This window comes from Cornus florida, unplaced genomic scaffold (genome assembly GCF_030987335.1).
Source record: "Cornus florida cultivar Cherokee Brave unplaced genomic scaffold, ASM3098733v1 CherokeeBrave_3.0.0_Hap2_Chr10, whole genome shotgun sequence".
Lineage (NCBI taxonomy): Eukaryota > Viridiplantae > Streptophyta > Magnoliopsida > Cornales > Cornaceae > Cornus > Cornus florida.
This window is the reverse complement of record NW_026775580.1, coordinates 43,035,684-43,044,754: the sequence shown is the minus strand read 5'-3', so window position 1 is coordinate 43,044,754 and position 9,071 is coordinate 43,035,684. Positions and strand designations below refer to the sequence as shown.

Genomic DNA, 9,071 nt, shown 5'->3' with positions numbered 1-9,071 from the left:
TGAGCCTTCCCCTTGGCTTTTCCAGGAGAAGTTTGGATAGTTCCTCCAACTTGAATTGTAATGAGTGCCATAGGAATTATTCCCTTGGTTGATAAATGTAGCATTGACTTGCTCATGGTTTTCACTTTGCACATGGGGGACAATTGGAAGTAAAATGTAAAACACTTGAACAAGTCATACAAGATTCATTAGATGCACGATGATGAACATGATTAGGGGAGGAAGATACTTGATTCACCGAAGTTTGGTTGATCAAAAATTGATCAAACCTTTGAGATAAGGATTTCATCTCGGCGGCTATGTCATTGGAATTGTCAACTTGATATAAGCCAACATTCTTCCTTCCACATAGGTTTCTATCATTTTTAGAAGATAAGGATCTATGCATTGAATTCCCACTCATGCTTTCATACAATTTCCATACATCATCCTCATGCTTGTCAAGATAAGAACCACCCATAGATGTATCAACCATACCTTTGTGATTATCCGGTAAACTTTCAAAGAAATATTGAATTAGTTACCACTTAGGTATGTCATGATGTGGGCATTTCCTAAGCAAGTCATTAAACCTTTCCCATGCCTTATGAAACATTTCCCCATCCCCTTGAGAAAATTCTCTAATTGAAGTTCTCATGGTATTGGTCTTTGATACCAGGCAAAATGTGATGACCTTAGTTTTTAGGCCAACGTGTCCTGTGATGAACCGTAAGGATGATCCGATAACGGATCCGAATGCGGAAGCGAAAACAGAAAACAAGACTCTAAGAAGTCAAAGTGACCTTCTATGAGGTCGTGGAACTCAACAAGAATTGATGCGGAAGCAAAAGATCAAAAATATGACAAATAAGCCCCCAGGGGCAAAATAGTCATTTCTGAAAACTGTAGATTCGGGTGCCACCTAGCACACCGCTGGAAGGACTACGAAAAACTAATCAAGATGGACTCAAGAATCACATGATTTGGAGTCCGGACAAAGGAGTAACGGCATGACGACGAAAAACTGACACTTAAAGCTATAAGGGCAAACTGGTAATTATCCAGAAATATCAGGGTGTGATTGAGCACATCGTTGGATAGACGACAAAAAATTAATGAAGTTCAAAAAAAAAAATTCACTTGAATCGGAGTCCGGACGAAGGAGAAAAGCCCAAAAGAAGATTTGACGTCGCGGCGGCCCGACGAGGGGCCATGACAGCCCCCCATGCGCGCCCATGCGCACGCCCATGCACGCCGCCCGCGCGCTGGGCGCACACACGGCTGCCAGCAGCCCAGAAGCTGCTATGTGCTTTTTTTTTTAAAAAGAAAACCAGAACAGAGGTTGAATTTAGAGGCCTAGATGAATTTTTTTTGCAAAAACACAAAGAAGAAACCTCCCTCAAAATTGAGTTTTCTTTATGACTCGTGAGAGAATGCAAAAAAAACACAATGCAAAATATCCAAAATGCCCTCCCAAGAAATCTGGTCTAGAGGGTCGAAAAAGCTGCTAAATAGTAAACTGAAAGCTGAACTTCGTAAGCGATTTCCGATGCCAAGACGAAATTTTCTGGAAAAACACGAAAAAGAAACCCCTACTAAAATCATTTTTTCTATTCAACCATGTTGAAAGAAGAAAATAAAACCACCATGAAAAGTCTAGAATACCCCTAGATCAGAATATGCAACAAAAACGCAAAATGAAATCGTAGGAGGCTCAAAACACAAACGATGAGGTTTTGCCCGGAAACGACTATGCACGCAAATGTAACTTAGCTATTTAGACGCGCTACAATGGTCCATGGCTTAAAAATATAGCCAATGCAAAATCCGACCCCTCAACGGGCAAAAAGGCAAAAATGGACTTGGAATGGAAAACATGGAATCCAAAAATGTAAAATGGAGTCAAATGACCATTTGGCCCTTGGCGACACTTCACACAAGATTAATAAGACCCTATGAAAGAATGAAAATGGAATTCCCACACCCGATGCAACCATGGTGAAGCAATGACTTGCGATTTTTCAAGATTTTCATAATATTTCTTGAAGTTAAAAAGTTGTATAGAATACAATACACATGTCATGGGCCTCCGGCCTCATCTCATACATGTCAAATACATTGAAAGGAGTGCACTTATGTACACATTACATACATGAAATCAAATATACATATTTTGACATATAAGTCTACAAAATGACATTTCATGCTAACATTTGCATGAAATGGAAACTTGAAAGCTACACGACATCCAAGGAATGCTAGGCTTCATGAACCAAGTCTTCGTACCTGAAATATGCCCCAGTATCGTAGGGGTGAGTAACATAAAGCTACTCGTAGGAGATGAGCATGCATCGACCTAGCATTTTACAAATTTATCACCTTAAGGTGAAACATGTTAAAGGGGTTCATGTCACCTGACATCTATATCGAAATGAGACTCAGGGAGCATCCTAAGCTACCTTAGAGTGTTTCTAGCATAAATCACATCATTTATGCCATTTAAACAATATGGAAGCACGCTATACAAAGCAACAAGATATAGGTTCTTAAAGGTATTAACTTGCAATCTCGAATACAGAAACAACTAAAGTGATCATGTCACCTAACGTCTATGTTCTAAATAAGTCTAAAGAATCATCCTAGGCCAAGCTGAACAATCAAAATGCAATTTACAACTTCAATGCAATCTAACCACATAAAATCATATTATACAAGGCAACAAAATACAATTTCTTAAAGCTATCAGCTTGAAATCTAAAGCACGAAAACAACAAAAGTGGGTCATGCCACCTAACGTCTAAGTTATAAATGAATCAATAGGATCAATCCTAAGCTTTATTAGAACGTCAAAACACGATTTTCAATATCGATGCAATTTAACCAACATTGGAACTTCCAATACAACGCACAAAGCACAATTTTGCAAAGTTAACGTCCTGTAACTTAAAATGGAATGACAATTAAGAAACAACAAGTTATAACATCATCTAGTTATCAACTTGAAAATGAAATGCAAAATCAAACGAAGTGGATACTCGGACGTCACGCCGGGTCAGACCGACAACATAGTTACTTTAGGGTTACTAGCCCATGGGTAACCTCCCTATGTGCGCACTAGACTATATATAGAGGGACTATCCCCTGTACTAGAACTACGTCCTAGCCATAGTCAAACAATGACATCCCCAAGTTTCCAAAATCAACAAGTTGTGCAACAATGCATATATCAACAGGAATATGTAAGATAATCAACTATCTACTGAGCACAACCAAATTTGGAACCCTATACAATACATGTTCTAAATCCACAACTAATATGATATGATGAATGTCGAATCTTCAGTGTGCGATTCGTTACACGCTATGCATGAAAGATGTTAAACACGAAGTGTGCAAATCATTACACAAGGCAACAATATATTCAATAAGGAAAATATATTCTCATGAATACAAACATAGCAACTATGTTACCCAATGTTCAAAACATAACCAAATGAATATACAACAAGTCTAAATCCATGATTTGAATATAGAAACCACCCCTAAAACATGTTAAAAACATGGAGCAAATTAATAGAATTTAAATAGATAAACACAATTAAATTCTATAGATTTCCGATTCAATTCCAATTAATCTCAATTTAACACATGTTAAAAAGGACATGGCAAGGTCATCACCTATATCCATTCTAAAACTCAATCAGGTTGTTAGAACAACAAAGTAGAATTTTAATTAAATCATGCTAATTTAAATCCCAAGGTTCTAAAACAACTTCAAATAGTCCAAAATTAATATATACTAGTAAACAAGTCATGGCCAATACAAACATCAAGTTAAAACCTTAATTAAGCTAATGGGACCACAAAATAGATTTTAATTAATTCTTTTAATTAAAATCTCTAGATTTTCAAACTTAACCAAATGCTCTCAATTTAAAATATCTTAGAGAACATGCCAAGGACTAATGTAATATCACATTACAAGCTTATTTCATGCAAGTTACACCTATGTAAATTAAACTTTCACTAAAGTTAAATATAAAATAAAGGTTGCAATTCTCATGCAATTAATCCCAATTTAATATATGTGAACAACCACACCAAAGCTTAATTTTCTAGCATGCCACAATTCAATTCCAAGTTGTATATAACCATGAGAATTAAATCTTAAATAAGGAAATTAATTAAATGAAAGGTTTCAAAACCTCACCGAATATTCTAAATCAAATATATGTGAAGCTATATGGCATGTAAATTAAGAATATCAAGTCAGAATTCAAATAGAGTGAATAGTGCACTCGGGGCAAATTAATTAATCAAATTAATTAATAATTACTAATTTTCAAAACACCTCCAATTACTTTCAAATTAAACTATGTTGAAGATCATACTAAGGCCTAATATAATATGCTAACACATATTAATTTCAAGCTAGTTAAGGCCATGTGAATTAATCTTTCACCTAAGATAAATATTAAATAAAATATTTAATACTTATTCAAATGTTCCAATTTTAATACACGACAATGAGCATATCAAGGGGCAATATAAAATCATGCTATATGTTTAAACCAAGTCATGAAAATCGGGAAAATTAGATCCCGTACAAGAAAAATAAATAATAAAATCTCTAGATTTTATATTTAATCATGCAAACAAGTAGTATAAGCATCACAAGCATGCTATATAACAAGAATTTAAACCTAGAACATCCCCTACCTCAATTTGAGATGAAAATCTCAAAAGCCATAAAAATGGAACGGCTCCGAATCCGACGAAACTACTAGGTTTTGTCGGGGACAACGCCGTGAACATAACCCCCATGAAAGCCCCATCAAAATCATAACTTGACCTCAAAACCAAACTCAAGAAATGGTCAAAACTGAATTCTAATAAGGGGGAAAGGTAGAGCACGGCGAGGGGAACAACAAACGTTAAGGCCGAAGACTTTCCATCAAGGAAAAGTGAACCAAAAGAGGAGAGAGAAGATGGCAGCAACCCTTGGGCTGCCATGGGAGCTCCAGGTCGTGTATGAGGAGGGGAGAAGATGAAAAATGAAATATCTCACCTCCCTTTTATAGAAATCTCAAAAAGTGCCTCGAACAGGCCTCGCCGAGTCTGAAAAAGTAAAATTTGAGCAGACGCACTCAAATGGCAAAACTTTGTGAATGAAAAAGATTCAAAATGATAAAATATGAATAATGGAAGAAACGGCATCAAAAACTGAGTCCCGAGCAGAAAGTTATGCCCAAAATAAGTTTGGCGAAAACCGGGGCCAGAAACCCTGAAACTGGAAATCATCGACTAGGAGGAAATTCCAAGAGTACACAACTTGACGAAATGTGAAAATGAATCCTGTATGAGGATTCAGGCTCAAAACAAGACATTTTGCAATAACTTTCATTAATTGCACAATGGCCCCTCCAAAAAGTGAAAACTGCACTTATGGCCCAGAATGAAAATATCTTCCAAAAATATTTTCTTCAAAACCCATGAAATAAAATATCTTCAAAAGATATTTATGAAAAACACCCCAAGAAAAGAAAATAATTTCAAAGAACTTTGCATCCATGCCCCTATGGACACCGGGAGCAACTAGAGTACTTTCTTGCAAAAGTAAAGATACGTTTTTCGTGGAAACCACTCAAGATGAAGGCACATGAAGTCAAAAACGAACTCCGAGCATGAGAAGTGAGGTTGTGCCAAAAACTGACAAACGGAGATAAGACAGAATAGGGAAAATGACGAAATAGAGCATAGTGTCGAAAAACGAAAAATGTGAAAATGACTCGGTCCTCAAAGGAAGTTGTCAATCCACGGAAAAGAGTCTCAGGAACCAATTCCGAGCACTCGAGATGACACTAAGCGACACGAAACAGAGCTCAGAAAAGAAAATTAAATGAAAAAAATTCATTCGTAAAATTTCAGGAAAAAAGGAAAGGAAGGCAAATGACCGGGTCGTTACATAGAACTTTTTCAGGAACTCTTGTTGCATTTTCGCCCAAGAATTTATCAAAAAAGGCCTAAGATTGTTGAACCAATATTTTGCCTTGTCCTTAAGGATGAAAGGAAAAAGTTTAAGTCTTAAAACCTCTTCTAGCATGTCTGTGCATTTCACGGTGGAACATACTTCAAGAAACTCATCCAAATGCTTGTAAGGTTCTTTACTTGGAAGTCCATGATAGTTGGGAAGCATTTGAATGGTTTGCGGTTTAATCTCATAGTGATGTGCTCTAAATGGGGGCAATTGAATACAAGTGGGTGCATTATATTCATTAGGCACATAATGGTCTCTTAAAGCAATAGGAGGGTTCACAACCGACGGTGCCAAACGAACACCTTGATTAGCTTGAACCATGGGAGGTTGTGGAGCAAAAATTGGCAGAGGTATTCCCAATGGAACTTGGCCTTGTTGTTGTGGGTGAATGAATGGTCTAGGTATGCCCAATGGTATTTGAATGTTTTCATGATGCACATTAGGATGGAGGATGCCTTGTTGGTCTATGTGACTAAGGTCCTCCACATGGTCGTTATTCAATTCCTCCATTGGTAAAATGGAGTGATGAGAACTACCTCTTCCCCTAGGATTATGAACAACCGATTCAAGATGCAAATTAGGAGGGACAAGAGTAGGATTTAATGACCTACGACCATGCATACACTAGCTAAACAAATAACAAGCAAATAACAATCACTTCGCCCCCACAACAAATCAATCAACAAACATTCTCCACGTACATTGATCCCATACTGCCATACTTGAACAACATGTAACGAAAAGTAAATTGCCTCCATGCGGGCTCATGATTTATCTAAGAATTGAAAAACTTGCCACCACGCGGGCCGACGATTTAACTGGAGATTGCGTTAGAAAGATCTCACAAAGGGTCCTTAAGCAACTTCAATTAAACTTTTAAGTTTCAAGCTTTGTTATGCTTTGCAAATTTTTAGATTTTAGCTCTTTTAGTTTTTGCTTAGCTTCACTTGGCTCCCTTGCTTCCTTTGCCTGATTTCCTTGCTCAATGTACCTAATCAAATAAGAACAAACACAATAAGTAACTAAAAATAAAGTAAAGTAAAGACACGATCAAAAGAGTACTAATTCCTATTTGTTTCTAAAACACAGCGTTGCCAATTCAATCCCCAGCAACGGTGCCAAAAACTTGGTGTGCGTTGTGGGGTGTACCACCAAATTTGTACAAAATAGTGTGGCTAAGTTTTAAATTTATAAATACCACTACTTCCTCTAACTAAAAATATAGCTAGGGTTAGTAGGGATCGTCCCAAGGGATTGTGGGTGCACTAGCAATGGAAACAATATATAGGTTAGTAGGTCGAGTGATCAAAAGTGGATTGTTTAGTTGATTAGACTACAAACTAAACTAAATAAGTTCAATTTAAAATAAGCAATTTAAATGAAATTTAGAGAAAACAAGAGAGTGAGGTATTGGGGTCTAGAGGTCACCACTAAACATCACCATTCTAGACATTCAATGTATAATTAATGAGGGGAAACATGTGTTGCAATTTGAGAGTGTGTGATTGATTGTTTCAACAAGCATGGATGACCAATTAAGCATATATTGTCAAAGCAACCTAGTGAATAGCACAATACATCAAACTAAGCCATTAATCCTTCCTTTAAGCTCACAATCTAAACACATCACATGGTTAGAAAATAATACTATTTGCATTTATAAGCATGGAACATCAAACATTAAGCATGGATTGTCCTCCCATTTAACAACTAAGGCAACTACACTACAACTAAGTTAAGGGCATGAAAATTAAACTGAAGAAACTAAGGGAGAGGCACAATCCATCAAGACATGAGTATGAACCATCAAATAAACTACAATAGTATTCTATTAAGCACTATGCCTTGACAATCTCTAGATCCATAACATCAACACACATAGACATGCATCAATAACACAAAAATTAGAGATAAACACATGAACATCTATTTTAGCATACATAGACATATGGATAGAATGAAATGATCAATTGGAAGTATTATACCACATAAATCATTGAATAAACAAGATTCATATATAAAATAAGTGTCAAGACAAGATTACAACACAAATCCCCTCAAAATACAAAGCATTAGAGTCTAGAAGGCATGCTTAGGGCTAACTCTAGCCCCAAGAAGATATTTAGCCACTCATTGAAGTAGTTATCTAACCCTCAAGGGCTATCTCCATGGTAGGAATGACCTCCTTCTTGATGGAAACCCTAGAAGAATGGAAGAACTCCCAAGAATGTATCTATAGCCTTTCCTCCTCACTTTTCTTCCTCTCTAAGAATGTTTCTAAGTATTATGATATCCTATATAAAAATGGCTCAAAATCCTTATATAGGTAGCTTAAGTGTCACACCCAATGGTCTGGACTCATGCACAAGGGCTCCTCTCAATGATTGCACCATGAGCCAATTTTTAATGAGCTGGAACTTATTTTTTTTCGGACTTGAGGAGGTTCGATCGATCGAATTATGGTAAGATCAATCGAACTTACTTGAGATCCATCGAATGCTGCAGAGATCGATCATCCTTGGTGGTGCCTTTTTGAATAAAGACAAATCTTTGAGATATTTTGGGATATTTTGGGAAAGAGATAAAAGTGATAGGTGGGGTGGTAGGTGTGGATAAGATCGAATATTTTTGATTGATCGAAGAAATGTTGGATCGATCGAACTTGGTGGATTCTTTTGGATAAGGACAAAGGCTTGGATCCATCTTGAAGTGTCCAGATCGATGTTGCTACGATCGATCGAACTTGTTGATTTCCACACTTTGCTTCATTCTGCTTCCACTTTGCTCCTTTCTTCCATCCAACTTAAGTTAGCTTCTTTAATGCTTTTATTTGGCTGAATTAACTTATTTTTGGGATAAGCACCTAAAAAGGGCAATAACATGAAATTAGTCTAAGACGGGAAAATAAGATAGATAAAGGTCCTAGAATACCTAAGCTTAAGGAGTTTAATTGCGCACTTTTTAGCATTCATCAGTTACATAAAAAAACAAAAAGTTACTCGAATTCTTGTTGATGGTGGATCAGTGGTGAATGTCATGCCAAAATTTATGATGA

General features: G+C 36.6%; 1 pseudogene; it reads left to right on the top strand.

Moving 5' to 3' along the window:
* Positions 1-533: 533 nt before the first annotated feature.
* LOC132280448 (small nucleolar RNA R71) lies at positions 534-632 on the top strand (annotated as a pseudogene).
* Positions 633-9,071: the final 8,439 nt, after the last annotated feature.